This window comes from Bombina bombina, chromosome 5, assembly GCF_027579735.1.
Source record: "Bombina bombina isolate aBomBom1 chromosome 5, aBomBom1.pri, whole genome shotgun sequence".
Classification (NCBI taxonomy): Eukaryota; Metazoa; Chordata; class Amphibia; order Anura; family Bombinatoridae; genus Bombina; species Bombina bombina.
The window spans coordinates 31,593,813-31,610,549 of NC_069503.1; positions in this window are offsets into that span (position 1 = coordinate 31,593,813).

Consider the following 16,737-nt stretch of genomic DNA (forward strand, 5'->3'; position numbering starts at 1 on the left):
AATGACCGACAACATACTAATTATCCTTCTCTGATGATTTTTTTTCTCATTTAGAATATACTTCATCAGACATTTGACACTAACAAATCTACTTTTTTATTTTTAAATAGAGTACGTTCGTTGTTGTAAAGGTGTTGATTATATTGTATATGAGGAGTCTAGTTCTTTTGATTTAAGACTAGCTAACATTTAAATTCTGCCCATTAACCTCCTGTGGTTTTGGTATAGGCCTGGGACCTTCTTTAAGGTTTTTAAATTGTATCCTTTATCGGCAGTTAGTTTAAAAAAATATTTTTGAGGAAAGATCCCCAAAGTTAAAGGGGTTTTCTCTACTCTTGCTAATCATACTACTATTCCTATAGAAAATAGTATTTATTTTTTTCCTTCAGATGGGAAACTTGTATCTTATTTAAGGAAAAATATTTTATTTCAGGTCCTTTTCTTAGGCCTGCAATTTATTTGGCTGATGTTGCAAATGCTTCAACATTCTGGTTGGATACTTTAGTGCAACAAGTATCGGATTATGATTTGTTTTAGCATTGTTAAATTGCTCAACATGCTAATAATTTCATTTGTGTCGTCATTTTTTTTATATTTTCACAATTGAGGTTAAATCTATGTCTTTAGCTATTTTTAGCTAAAAGAATTTTGTGACTTACTCTTGGAATGCTAATTTGATTTCTTTTTTTCCAAGGTAATCAATTATTTGGTTCACAATTGGATTCAATTTTTTCAAACTGGGGAAGGGAGTTTTTTGATTTTTTCAAGATTGAGTTCCTTAGAGTAAATTATAAGCTTATATTGGTTTGTTCTTAATAGGGAACGGAATCCTAATTTTTTCCCAAGTAACATGTTTTTATTTGGAAGTTTTCTTCAACATGGAATGAATTTAAGCTATTTAAAAGTTCAAAGTCAGTCCCCCAAATTTGCATGTAGGTGCGTTTTTTTATTCCAGCTTAGCTGGTAAGGGGCAGGTTAAGACTTTTTAAAATTTGTTTGGTTCAATTCGGTCCAAACTTCTTAGATTGGGGTACTGAATAGGATTCAGAGTAAAACCGCCTGTGAGAAGTTTTTTTCTCTCTATCATATTCCAGCTATTCCAGTAAAGGCTCACACTTTTCTGAAGTATGTTTCAGACCTGTATGTGTTGGGTACTTGTGAGGCACGGCTGGTTACCCATTGGGGTCTCAAGGCGCTGCTCAGACCTTGAGTTATCTGGGGTATTCATACCAATTCCATTTCAGGAACAGGGTTTGGGGTTTTATTCAAAACTATTCATTATCCCAAAGATATAAAATCTTTTTGATAGTCATATAAGAGTTCCTTCTTTCTGAATGGTGTTTATATGGTCTATTCTGCCTTTTTGGTCAGTAAGGGCATTATTTGTTAACAATATCTTCTTGTTCTGTTTTCATTCAGATTATTTTCATTTTCTGAGATTCTCTTTTTGACAAGCATTACCAATTTGTTGCTTTTCCTTCTGGTCTTGCGACAGCTCTGAGAATCTTTTCAAGGTTCTCAGTGTTTCCTTATTTGGACGATCTCGTGGTACTGGCTCAGTCTTTTCGTTCTCCAGAATCTCATATGATTCAACGTTTGTTGTTTCTTCTAAGATATGGTTGAAGGTTCTTTTTATCAAAAGATCCTTGGTTGCTCAGACAAGGGTCACCTTTTTTAGGTTTTCAGATAGATTGTGTCAATGTCTTTGTCTCTAACAGACAGGAGACAATTATATTAGGTTCAGTTTGTTGGAACCTTCAGTCTCTATTATTTCCTTCAGTAGCTATATGCATGGAAGTTTTAGGTCTCATGGCTGCAGTTTTAGGTCTCAAGGGATTAGATTCCCTTTGATTCCCTTTGCTCATTTTCATATGAAACCTTTCCAATTTTTTATGCTGATTTAATGGTGCAGGGATTCTAGGATATCATTTTTAATATCTTTGAATTCCAAGGTTCAACTATCTTTGACTTGGTGGTTAGATCACCATCATATAGTTCTACGGGTCTCTTCGATTCATCCAACCTGGACCTTGATCACTACAGATGCAAGTCTTTTAGGTTGGGAGGCTGTCTGGGGATTTCTGTCAGCACAAGGGGTTTGGAAATCTCAGGAGGCGAGATTACCATTCAATATTTTGGAACTCTGTGCATTCTCAGAGTTGGTCAGTTGTGGCTTCTTTTTGAAGAGAGAGACGTTATTGTTTTTTTCAGACAGACAACTGTGGCGTATGTCAATCATCAGGGTGGGACTCTCAGTCCTTAGGCTGTGAAAGAAGTATCTCGGATATTTGCTTGGGTTAAATCCAGCTCCTGTCTAATTTCTGCAGTCCATATCCCAGGTTTAGACAATTGGGAAGCGGATTATTTCTGTCATTCAAGCTTTACATCCGGGAGAATGGTCTCTTTACCCAGATGAGTTTTTTTCAAATTGTTCAGATGTGAGGGTTTCCAATAATAGTTCTGATGGCATCTCATCTAAACAAGAAAACTTCCCAGGTACCTTTTCAGGTCCGGGGATCCTCAGGCGGAAGCAGTGTATGCATTGACACTTCTTTGGAGTTATCAATCTGCCTATATTTTTGCTCCTTCTTGTTCTTCTTTTTAAGAGTGATTTTTTCAAAATCATCATGGAACAATCGTTTGTGCTGCTGGTGGCTCCAGCATGGCCGCTCAGGTTTTGGTATATGGTTCTTGTTCGGATGTCCAGTTGCCAACCTTGGTCACTTCCATTTAGGCTAGACCTTAAGATTCGTTTTTTCCCATCAGGAAAGCAAATTATTAAATTTGATGGTATGGAAATTTAAACGCTTAGTGCTTAGTCATAGAGGTTTCTCTGACTCAGTTATTAATACTATGTTGCAGGTTCGTAAATCTGTGTCAAGAAAGATTTATTATCGAGTTTGGAAGACTTACATCTTATAATGCTCTTCTCATAATTTCTCATGGCATTCTTTTAGAATTCCTAGGATTTTATAGTTTCTTCATAAGGTTTTGTCTGCACGTTCCTTGAAAGGACAAATCTCTGCTCTTTCTGTGCTGTTTCACAGAAAAAATTGCTAATCCTTTCTGATATTCATTGTTTTGTTAAGGCTTTGGTTCGTATCAAGCCTGTCATTAAGCCAATTTCTCCTCCTTGGAGTCTTAATTTGGTTCTGAGGGATTAACAGACTCTTCCGTTTAAGCATATGCACTCTTTGGACATTAAATTACTTTCATGGAAAGTATTGTTCCTTTTGGCCACCTCTTCCGCTAGAAGAGTTTTTTTGAATTATCTGCTCTTTCTTGTGAGTCTCCTTTTCTGATTTTTCATCAGGATAAGGCGGTTTTTGCTGTCTTTATTTCAATTTTTTCCTCAAGTTGTGAATTATAACAACATTAATAGAGGAATTATTGTTCCTTCCTTGGGTCTTAAATCCTAAGAATTCTTTGGAAATATCCTTACATTCTTTGGATGTGGTCAGAGTTTTTAAATATTTTGTTGAAGCTACTTAAGATTTCAGAAAGGCTTCTAGTCTATTTGTTATCTTTTCTAGTTTTTGGAAAGGTTAGAAGGCTTCTGCCATTTCTTTGGCGTCTTGGTTTAAGAAATCTCAATGTATCCTTCCTGGTAAAATATTTTATAAATAAATAAATAAGTCTTTGATTCATCATGCTTATGTGGAGTCGGTTAAATCCCCGTCTCAAAGGATTACGGCTCATTCTACTAGGTCAGTTTCTACTTCCTGGGCTTTTAGGAATGAAGCTTCTGTTGATCAGATTTGCAAAGCAGCAACTTGGTCTTCTTTGCATACTTTTACTTAATTCTACCATTTTGATGTTTTCTCTTCTTCTGAAGCAGTTTTTTTGGTAGAAAAGTACTCCAGGCAGCTGTTTCAGTTTGATTCTTCTGCTTATAATTTCAGTTTTTTTCATTATATGATTAAAACTGTTTGATTTGGGTTGTGGATTATTTTTTCAGCGGAATTGGCTGTCTTTATTTTATCCCTCCCTCTCTAGTGACTCTTGCGTGGAAGTTCCACATCTTGGGTATCTGCTATCCCATACGTCACTAGCTCATGGACTCTTGCTAATTACATGAAAGAAAACATAATTTATGTAAGAACTTACCTAATAAATTCATTTCTTTCATATTAGCAAGAGTCCATGAGACCCACCCTTTTTGTGGTGGTTATGATTTTTTTGTATAAAGCACAATTATTCCAATTCCTTATTTTATATGCTTTCGCACTTTTTTATCACCCCACTGCTTGGCTATTCGTTAAACTGAATTGTGGGTGTGGTGAGGGGTGTATTTATAGGCATTTTGAGGTTTGGGAAACTTTGCCCCTCCTGGTAGGAATGTATATCCCATACGTCACTAGCTCATGGACTCTTGCTAATATGAAAGAAATGAATTTATCAGGTAGGTTCTTACATAAATTGTGTTTTTTTACAATTTTCTTATTTTTTTAAAAAATGCTAGATGATGCAAGTTATAACAAACACACAAAACTGCAGGTCTATTACTTTAGAAATTAGTGTAAAATCTTATATTTTATGCTCTTGCAAAATATGTATTTGTTAAAAAATGACAGAGCAATATGTTTTGTGTATATTTCTATAAGTATATATTATATGTATGGAAATAAATGTTACATATCTGATGGGGGCTTCTTTTAAATACAAAAAGTAATACAGTGACTAATTGCAAAAGCACACAGTTGCAGAGTACAGCAATTTATATGTGTAGAAAAAATATATTTAATGTATGCGAGAAGATTATAAAAATGAAACATTAGATAATACAGTTAGTGAACAAACAATAAAAGGGTCAAATTATTAATATTGAAATACCCTTTGTATCACATATGTATCTAATACCATATTAATATGATATGTCTGTTGTTTGCAACTAAATTGTGTTAAAATAACAATCTCCATCAATAAACACATAATATAATGCTGTATCCTGAGATATTTTAGGACACAACAGAAAAATCTCTCACATTTAATTAAACAGTTTGTCTCCTCCTTACTTATCCATATGATAATCACACCCTGAGGGGGAGGCAGGGACTCTGTATTCATGTGACACCAGAGGGGGCAATAGACATCTATATGAGAACAAAAGTCCAGGGGCTCGATCCGATATAAATCGTTGCCCGCAAAAGCCGGCAACGACAAAATCTGCGCAGGTTTGGTATCCTATATACGGCGTAACCTAGAAGTTACGCCCGTATATTTCTGCTGTCGTCCATAGTTTTTTTGGCCAAAGGCAGGAATACCAAACCCACGCAGTTTGGTATCCAATATACAGCGTAAGGACTTACGTGGCAAAAATGGAGAAATCTTACTCCATTTTCACCTCGCCACAAAAAGCAGCCGTAAGAAGCCTTACGCTGACTATTGGAGCCCCGTAACTACCTAAACTACCTGCAAAATAAACCTAACACCTAACGCATGCGCAATGTCTATCTACCTGTCAACCGCGATCCCCCGCCGCAATCCCTAATAAAGTATTTAACCCCTAAACCGCCGCTCCCGGACCCCGCCGCCATCTACATAAACTAACCCCCTACTGTGAGCCCCTAAAACTGCCACCATCTAACTGATCTATCCCCTAATGTGAACCCCTAAAACCGCCGCCATCTACCTTATCTATCCCCTAATGTGAACCCCTAAAACCGCCGCCATCTACCTGATCTATCCCCTAATGTGAACCCCTTACACCGCCGCCATCTAACTGATTATCCCCTAATGTGAACCCCTAAAATCGCCGCCATCTACCTTATCTATCCCCTAATCTGACCCCTTACACCGCCGCCATCTACCTTATCTATCCCCTAATGTGAACCCCTTACACCGCCACCATCTACCTTATCTATCCCCTAATCTGACCCCTTACACCGCCGCCACCACCTATATAAAAATTATTAACCCCTAATCTAATCCCCCTATACTGCCGCCAGCTATATTAATATTATTAACCCCTAATCTAATATCCCTAAAGTAATAAGTTCTATTACCAGCCCTTAAAAGGGCCTTTTGCGGGGCTTTGCTCCAAAGTAAACAGCTGGGATGAAGACTTCTTCTTTGCCGCTTGGATAAAGACATCGCCCGGATCGGATGAGGAGTTCGGCCCGGTTGGGTGAAGACAAGGTAGGGAGATCTTCAGGGAGGTAGTGTTAGGTTTTTTTAAGGGGGGTTTGGGTTTGTTTAGAATAGGGGTATGTGGGTGGTGGGTTGTAATGTTGGGGGGTGGTATTGTGTTTTTTTTTTCAGGCACAAGAGCAGTTTTCTTTGGGGCATGCCCCGCAAAAGGTAAAAGAGCTTTGAACTTTTTTTTTTTTTTGAAATTCTTTTTATTGAGAGCATCACACATGAAAACACATAGTTACATCAGATATCAAAAGAACATCAAAATCAAGCACCAACACAGTTGGGCACATTGTCGTATATATTAATCTTTCAACATAACCTTAGCTCCGATGTTTGTAACATATGAACACCCCCCACTCCCACCCCTCCGCCCTCCCAAACCTCTACCCAAATTGCCAAAACTCCCTCCCACACCCTGTAAGCCCATACGTATAGGACCTCATGAATTAGCTTTTTAAGATGTCACTTAGTGAACAGCGTGAAGAGGGGAGAAGAGAAAAAAAAAAGGGAAAGGAGGGGAAAGGAAGGGGTGTAATGAAGGGGTGTAATTGTCTCTCCCATCTCCCTCTGTAATCTTTAGGAGTTTCTAGGATAAAGTATGTGTGCCCACTCACCCCTCAAGAAGTTCTCCAAGAATATCTCAGAGTGCTGAAATGATAGTAAAATCTGTCTTTGAATTTGGAGTTCAAAGGTCAAAATCAGTCTGCGCCATTTCCTTAAAAACAAGTTTAGCCTATTACCGAAGTCTACCCTGGTGTCTACCTGCTCTATAAATAAGTGAGTTTTCAGGATGTTACGAAAGTAAGCTATAGTGGGTCTTGTCCTCTTGGTCCAATGGTTTAGGATACACTTTCGTGCAAGTAGGATAGTCATGGTCAGTTCTATGTCACAGTGTTTATATTGAGCACCCCAGTTTAGAAACAGGATATCTGTGGGATTGAGGGAGATTGGGATCTTCAATTTGTTGTTGATCCAATATTGCAATTGGTGCCAGAATTGACGAATCACTGGGCAATCCCATATGCAGTGTAGCAGACCCAGGGCCTCCGCCGCACATTTAGAACATTTATTAGGGCAATTAGGCACCCATTTGACCAGTCTTTTAGGGGTCAGGTAGGCTCTATGTAAAAATTTAGTTTGGGTTTCTCTGAGATTCACCAAGAGAGTTGCCTTCTTAACTTTCTCCAAAGCTTTCCAAGTCTCCTCCACTGTAATCCCCGGGACTCCTTCCCTCTCCCATCCCATCACAGCAGATGACTGTATTTTCGTCAGTCTATCCTGTAGAAAGGTTTGATAGATCTCTGATAGAGAGAATCTGCCCATTTTAAACAGGGATTGAGTAAGTTGAAAAGGGGAACCAACCCAAAAGTCCGGATTATCCCTAATCAGTGTGTTCAAATAATGACGTGTCTGCAAGTAAGCATAAAAGTGAGCATTCGGAAGATTAAACTCCCTTTGCAGCGTAGAAAAGGATTTTATCGAGTGAGTCAAGGGCTCCAGTAAGGATCCCACCGACTTCAGACCCAGCTTCTCCCAATAGTCAAAGGGTTTCATATCTAGCCCCGCTGGGAAATCCGGATTACTGTGGAGGGGAAGAAAGACAGAACTGTGGCAACTTTTTTCAAGAATTTATGTGCCTGGTGCCAGGCTCTTAATGTGTAACAGGTGTGTGAAAGTTCATTAGTAACACTGCTTTCAACAAGTCTATTGTGAGCATAAGTCATGAATAGATTTTCCAATATATTAAAAGTATGGTTACCAAATAAAAACTTGAGTGAGTGTTTCATTTTTAAATATATGTAATAACTCATGGCTTAGGGTTTTACATATATTTTATTATGATTTTAATATACTAGTCAGTTGTCATGAAAATATGTAGAACTATTTACCCCTGGCAACATATGGTAGTTCAAATTTAGTCAGACATGACTTTAATAATAAGAAATACCTTCATTGCAATGAATAAACAAAATAAGCAGCTAAAGCTTAGAAAATATGAACTGGAAAAAATAAATACTCAGCTTACCGAGAGTTAAGTAACAAGCAGAGGAATATTGAAGAAAAAGCTCACAGTTAGAGGAGAGGCACAATCCTTTGCTTGGGAGAGAGAGCACTAAGCAGAGACGCTGCAGCAGCTGCTGGAAGCAGGGTGTGTGAGACACAGCTGATGAGGCTTGTGGGAGAGAGAGCACAAGGCAGAGACGCTGCAGCAGAGGTTGAGAGCAGCGTGTGAGAGAGTGACGTCACCCGGTAGTCAGCTGGAACTGAAAGTCCACTACAGAGCAGGAGAGAGTAGCAGGCTCCGGATCCAGGGAGAGAGAGAGAAGCAGGCAAATTTCCCCAGAATCCACAGGAGAGAAACTAGCTTCACAGGTGCAAAAGGGATTAGCTCACAGGAAGTTAATCCAGGCTGGATACATCAATACCAAGCATTGGTGTGATGTATCCAGTGTGATTTATATGCACCTGAGGAAACCGCCCCTTAAAGGGGTATAATGTTACATAATGGGACAGGGTATAGCAAGTTCATGCCCACCAATTTAGCCGCTCCAGATTTCGCCATGTGTGGCAAATACTTTGGAGCATGCCCCGCAAAAAGCCCTTTTAAGGGCTGGCAAAAGAGCAGTTTACTTTGGGGTAATGCCACGCAAAAAGCCCTTTTCAGGGCTATTTGTAGGGTTAGACTTAGGTTTAGTGGTAGGGATAGTTTAGTATTTTAGGGGTTAAATAATTTAATATAGATGGCGGCGGGGTAGGGGGATTAGATTAGGGGTTAATAATTTTAAAATAGATGTCGGCGGGGTAGGGGCTCACTTTAGGGGGTAGGTAAGGTAGATGGCGGCGGTGTAAGGGGCTCACATTAGGGGGTAGGCAAGGTAGATGGCGTCGGGGTAGGGGCTCACTTTAGGGGGTTATAGATTTAATATAGCTGGCGGCGGGGTCCGGGAGCGGCGGTTTAGGGATTAATAACTTTATTAGGTGGCGGCGGGGTTCGGGAGTGGCGGTTTAGGGGTTAATACATTTTTATTGTTAGGATAGTGAGGGGGGATAGCGGATAGAGGGTTAGACGTGTCGGGCTATGTTTGGGAGGCATGTTAGACAGTGCGGGTGATTTCATACTTTAGTCAGGTTTTGTAGGCGCCGGCAGTTTCTAACGTGCCGTAAGTCACTGGCGACTCCAGAAATTTGTACTTACGCAGATTTCTGGACATCGCTGGTTTATCTGAATTACGGCACTTTAGCAACTGATGGCGCCGTATATTGGATAGTTCGAGTTGCGAGCTGAAACTGCGGGCGACATGGGTTCCCTCGCTTGTGCCGCAAACTACGCCGTATATCGGATCGCGCCCCAGGTGTGACCCTCTCATTGTCTCCCAACTGACAAGTTGTACTCATGTGAGTCACACAGAAGAAGGTGACACTCCCACATTAGTATAAATATCTGTGTAACACTCAGTGATGTCCAAAAAACGAAATTTGACAGTTCGAATAAAATCCAAACAGTTTTATTGGTATGCTTTAAAAACATTGGAAGGAAGCCAAACATTAGGAGAGCGCAGCATCACCTGGCTTACTCGTTTCGGCTTACGCCGTAGTCATAGCCAATAGTGCTGTGATACACCCATCACCTTTAAAAACACTAAAACGCTACCTGACTGGTTGCTGTTAATTACATACGTTGAACCTAATTAAGGCATTTTAGCAACCAAGGCTGATGGTGTGCATTAACTCTAGATACAAATAGAATGAGGGTAAAACATTCTCTATATGAAACAATGACAAATTGAAAAATACCATTATGCAGTTACAAAATGTATGAGACATGATATTAATAATAATAATAATTTCTTTCATGTAATTGGCAAGAGTCCATGAGCTAGTGACGTATGCGATATACAATCCTATCAGGAGGGGCAAACTTTCCCAAACCTCAAAATGCCTACAAATACACCCGTCACCACACCCACAATTCAGTTTTACAAACTTTGCTTCCTATGGAGGTGGTGAAGTAAGTTTGTGCTAAGATTTCTACATTGACATACGCTTCTCAGCATTTTGAAGCCCGATTCCTCTCAGAGTACAGCGAATGTCAGAGGGACATGGAGAGAGTCACCTATTGAATGCAATGATTTTCCTAATGGGGGTCTTTTTCATAGGTTCTGTTATCGGTCATAGGGATTCATCTCCTACCTCCCTTTTCAGATCGACAATATACTCTCATATACCATTACCTCTACTGATAACTGTTTCAGTACTGGTTTGGCTATCTGCTATAGGTGGATGGGTGTCTTTTGGTAAGTATGTTTTTATTACTTAAGACACCTCAGCTATGGTTTGACACTTTACGCATTTATATAAAGTTCTAAATATATGTATTGTACTTATATTTGCCATGAGTCAGGTTCATGTATTTCCTTTTACAGATTGTCAGTTTCATATTTGGGGAAAGTTAATATTAAGAAATATTTTTCTTACCTGGGGTTTAGTCTTTTTTTCAATTGACTACTGTAAGAATTTACACTTAAACAAAAAGGATCTTATGTTAAAAGCTGTTCAAGTCGCAAAATTAATATATACATATATCAATAATGAGCCCTGAGCAAACAAATTTCATATACACTTTCCTGTATATCTATTAAACCCTCCAAGAACAGACAACAATACCCCCTTCAACATAAACAATCACATATTTATTAAAGAACAGATAAATAACAAGATTACATGTTATTGTTTACAAGGTTAAACACAGAAAAACAATTTAACAGAGAAATACTACATAAAATAATATTACCCCGTTTGTTTCCTATGGGAGTCCTGGTTACAGCTTGTATCGTTGGTGTTTCCCTTCCAAATATGAACTCTAGCTTATTCTCCTTTCCCTTGATTCTTATACCCTTTCAGAATGCTGACCATATACTTTTGGCTCTGTTCCAAATAAGGTGCTCTACACTATTGTAAGCTCTTGCTACTCACAGCAATTCTTTCTACCCATATATGATCTCAACCCTTAGTATGCGTAACTGACCACCTCAGCATTACATCATGCCTGATATTAAAATAGTCATAAGGACACACTAACCTTCTCTGTAACAATAAGGACACCATTTGTATATTTATTAAAATCTTACCGTCCACCCCTTTTGCTAGGCCTTATAGTGTAACAGCAAGGTTTAGCACATTACTTTATGACCTATTCTCTTTATGCAAAAATTAACATAAACAAAACAATTATACATTTAACAACAATTAACATCTTAAAAGTAAAATCGTACAATCGGATGGTGTAAAGTTCTTTTGTTCCCAAAATAATATCATTGTCCTTGACTGTTATATTTTACAAAAAAAAATAAACTTAAAAATAAATGTTTCTTTGCCACATTTAACCCATTTTGTACAATTTGTAACATTAGACCGGCCTTTGTCCAATGCTATGTTAATACGTTCAGGTCATAATGTTTATTTTGATGTTGTTGATCATCTTCCAAAAAATTGTTCATTTACATAAATTGACTTTGATACCACAACCACGATTTCCATCTTGAAATTGTCTTAGTCAACCCAAAGTACAGATGTAGTCCTCTGAAAATGCAAAAGAATTTCGTCCAGCAAAACCCTCCATAATCAGTCTTAACAACAATAAGACATGGATTTTCCCAACTTGAAGATAGGTTATCATCTTTCTAGTATGTCATCAGATTCTTTCTAAGAAAAATCAAATGCAGTATCTGTTAATTCATATATTTTTAAAATTGTTTAATATACTATCATTTAAAATAGTTTTTTTTTGTTTTCTTATTTGTTATTCAAACAAATAAAACAACAAGATTATCTTTATCCATAATACAAAAAGAACAAGCCTTTTTAGGAACAAATGAGCAACTTTTTTTAAACATAAAATCTCATTATCATTACTAAAACTATTACATTCAAAAAATCTAACATTTTGTTAAAATATGTTTTTATTTGAGCTTTACTCCTTACAATATTTTGAGCTACCAACATATTTACATTGTCAATATGCTGTGATACTCATTTTCTTCATAAATGGAAAGAAAATTATCAGGTAAGCATAATTTATGTTTTTATCCAAATTTCTATTTTCTTTCATGTAATTGGCAATATCAGTTGGAAGTAAAGTCCTTCCAGGTGTATTATTTAGTCTACAAGTTATTACTTAATATGGCGTGACACCTGTAGTAGAATGTGGGATAGATTTTATGGTCATTGAACATAAAAAGATAATGTTTTGCCCATGTTGAAAGTTTAATACTACAAATTTTAGTTTATAATTATTTATAGTATTTTTTACCCCTTTCTATCGCTCTTTATGATTGTGGTCTATAAGCAATATGTAATTTATGGTTAATTCCCAATGATTATTTAATTTTCTTGAAGTATTTTCCCATGACATGCAGGCTCATTATTACTTTCTACTACAAATGGCATTCCCATCTAGAGAAAAGCTCAAATAAAATAACCTTTGCAGCTATAAAACTATTTGATTTGTTTTTGGAAAAAAACAAACCCTCAATCCATTTTGTGAATACATCTATTACCACTAAACAATACATGTATCCTTCTGGTATTCTAGGTAAAACAAACAAAACACAATAATAAGATCTATTATATTTGTAACCAAAGTTTGTCAGGGGGAAGGTAAAAATAAACCTTAACAATTATTGATTCATATTGGCTGGAGGATTAACCTGCAGATATGGCAAATATCTAGAATATATTGAAAACAAAAAAACATTCTTTTTCATTGATGGCCATCATTACAATTTTTTCTGTATTTTTGTCAAATGTTTATCTACAGAATAATGTCCGCCTATAGGAAGCAAATTACATTTTTGAAAATTAATCTACACATTCTTAAAGGGAAAGTCCAAAAAAACTTTCATGTTTCAAATAGGGCATTTAATTTTAAACAACTTCCTAATTTACTTGTATTACCAATTTTACTTTGTTCTCTTGGTATTCTTAGTTGAAAGTTAAACCTAGGAGGTTTATATGTAAATTTCTTAGACTTTGAAGACCACCTGTAATCTAAATACATTTTGATAGTTTTTTTCACCACTAGAGGGCATTAGTTCACATGTTTCATATAGATAATATTGAGCTCATGCACATGAATTTACCATGGAGACAGCTCTGATTGGCTAAACTGCAAGTCTATCAAAAGAACTGAAATAAGGGGGCAGTCTTCTGAGGCTTAGATACAAGTTAATTAATTACAGAGGTAACATTTGTATAATTAAAACTGTGTTGGTTATGCAAAACTGGGGAATTGGTAATTAAGAGATTATCTATCTTTTAAAACAACAAAAAATTCTGGTGTTTACTATCCCTTTAAGGAATACAACAACTGGAAATACAAACAACATATTTTACTTATTTAAACACATTAAAGTTCCATTTTCTTCAGATTTTATAAATGTGTCATTTGCCCATGATACTGGCATTGATAAAGGTTTCCTTGCTAAATGCCTTTATTTTAGCATTACATAAGAAATATAAGAATTTTGCAATGACACCAAATTTGCTTTATTTTTATTTTATCTTTTTTTTTTTTTTCTAATGTAATTGCAGAAATCTCAGGTTCCTCATTGAACTCCCATAATTTTACTTGTGTTGCAGCCTTTTTAGCACAAGCATCAGCTAAGTTATTTTGTTCATTATGTTCATCACTTTTAGTGTGAGCTTTTTACTTTAATTATTGCATACTAGTCCTAAAGCCCGTTGACACGGGCCGTGTTGTGTGATCTCTCTCTCTCTCTCTCTCTCTCTCTCTATCTCTATCTCTCTATCTCTCTATCTCTCTATCTCTCTATCTCTCTATCTCTCTATCTCTCTATCTCTCTATCTCTCTATCTCTCTATCTCTCTCTATCTCTCTCTCTCTCTTGCGTTCAGCTCTGCTGCCGGGTCCTCGCGCTGCGTTGTTTCACCCCCTGCGCGTGCGATCAGCTCTGCTGCCGGGTCCTCGCGGCAAGAGTTTGTCTGAACTGCGCATGACGGCTTCAGACAAACTCTTGTCTTTTATAATATAGGATGGCAATTTACATTTATTTAGCAACTATGAAATATACTTCAACAGATTTGTATGTACCAATGGTCTTTAATCATATGACTTAAAACCATTATATACATACAAAGGAAGCATTGTCAGTGTATTAACCACATATGCACTATTATTATAAATGTCAATAGCCATATCTGCTTGGTGTTCCAATGTACAACAGACATTAGCCAATTTAGCATCTTGAGAAGAATGTATCTCACATTAACCTCTTAAGGACATATGACAGAATTTTTCCAACATAAAACAATTGAGCAAACTGAAAGCTGTGTCCTTAAAGGGTTAATGCATATCTATTTTATCAGGTCAAATCATTGAAAAACCTGTGTATGCTTTACCATCCTCATGATAAGCAGATCCATCACAGTAAACATCTGTACTTTGCACCAAAATATTTAAACTTGGATTGAGAGGAAAAAGAGAACACAAAAAAATGACCATTTATGTGGTTCACCTTCATATAGCAAACATGCTGGCAACAAAGTTGTTTCCTTTAAATATAATGTCTATATTTCTTTGCATCATCATTAGCACCATGTTGATAATCTTCTAGATATAATAATATTGTTTCCTGGTTTCACAAGTAAGTTCAAAGGAAAATGTGAACTTTGCAATAACACTTTTTAAAATCATGTTATGTAAAATGTTCTTATGTCCAGAATACTAACAACAACTGTTCCTCACACATAGAATACCTTTCTTCAGTTATTTTCAAAGGTCGTAATGCATAGGTCACTGGTCTCAGTTTTCCAAACTTCTCTTGACACAGCACTTGCAGATAAAGTCTTTTCTAAAGTAGCAATTTCCAAGTGAAACATTTTTCTGGGGTCTGTGGAATCAACATGGTAGTATTGATTACATCTTTTTTTTTTTAAGTTCTCAAAAGTTTTTTTTCTTTAGCAAGTCATACAAGGGTCCAGTCAAATCTGTAAACTGTGGAATAAAGTCTCTTTGGTATTGGAGCAATCCCAAAATGATCTTAAAACAGTCTTTAACACAGGAATGTTCAGTCTTTTTATGACATCCACCTTTTTTGTTGATCTGGAGTCTTTCAGATGAAATTGTCACTCCTGTAAAGTTCACTGTTGTCTGTAAAAAAAAATGGCATTTCTTTATATTCACTTTTAGTCCAACATTTGCCAATTAGTTCAACAATTCTGTAAACAATTGAAAATGTTTTTCTTCTGTTTCTGTAGTAAGTAACAAATCATCAACATATTACAAAAGTGCTGATAGTCTTGACAATCTTGATAGAATATTAGCCATCTTTTCATGGAAAATTGTTGCTGAATTGTTCAGGACCACAGGAAGACAGATAAACATAACTTGATCTTCTTTCCACTTGAAGACAAACTTGTACTGTGACTTTGGGTGCAGAGATACAAACCAATAACTGTTTGCTATATCAAGGTTTAAATAAATCTTTGCATTTAACCTCTCTGACAGTTGGTGCATAGGCATGTGTCACTGGATGTAATTTACCTTAATCAATTGTTAAACGCCAATTTCCATCAGGTTTCTGTACAAACTAAATAGTAAAGTTAGTAACAGATTTACATTTTTTTCAATACACCTTGTTCACATAAATAATATATTGTTTGCTGTACATATGACTCACTTTCCTTAATAATAATAATAATGATAATAATATAATAATAATATGGATATTTATTTTACATAATGCACATTTCTTGTGATAAACTCTTCCTTTTGCTATTTCCCAAATCAGATTTATGTTTAGCAAATGCATATGCAAACTGCTGCAAAATATTTGTAACCTTATCATTTTTATGTACAAGTAAACTTAACTTGTCAGATTTCTTTATACTATAAATACAATGTGAAACAGAAATAACAGAATGTTTACCATCCGTATTAAACTATATTTTATCATTAGCATAATAAAATAAAACATATTTTGAGAAGTTTAAAACCCAAATTTTGACATTTCAATAGGCAATATTCACTAAATATTCTTCTAATTCAAAATACCATTATAAATTAAAATCATACTATTTTTTAGCTTTATAACATCTTTATATGAACCTTGAAAAACTTGCAACACAATTTGTTTTTCCCCCTACTGACAATGGATTAGATTGAGGTTTTGTGAGGTATAAATAATGAATATAGGCACACCAGTATTTATTAAAAATACATTCTATCATGAGCCCCCATTCATGACTCCTCTAAAAACTGGGTAACTATATACATTACGTCTGAACCTCACTCCAGACAAAATTTGGAGGCGATTATCCATTTTTACCCATTTTCAGAACTGGTAATTTTATTTGTAATTTGAATCAATTTAAATATTTCCAGTTCCTTTTTTAGATTTATCAATTTGTATCTAGTTTCAAATTGTTTAGCAGATGTTGCTACAACAGTATTGTGTCTTTGTACAAATTGGGCATTAATATGTTTCCATTTTTTACAAAGATAATACTTAATCATTTTTACAAATCTTTTCTTGTTATTCATGGTATTAGTACATTCTCTGTTATCTGGGAATGACTTTCC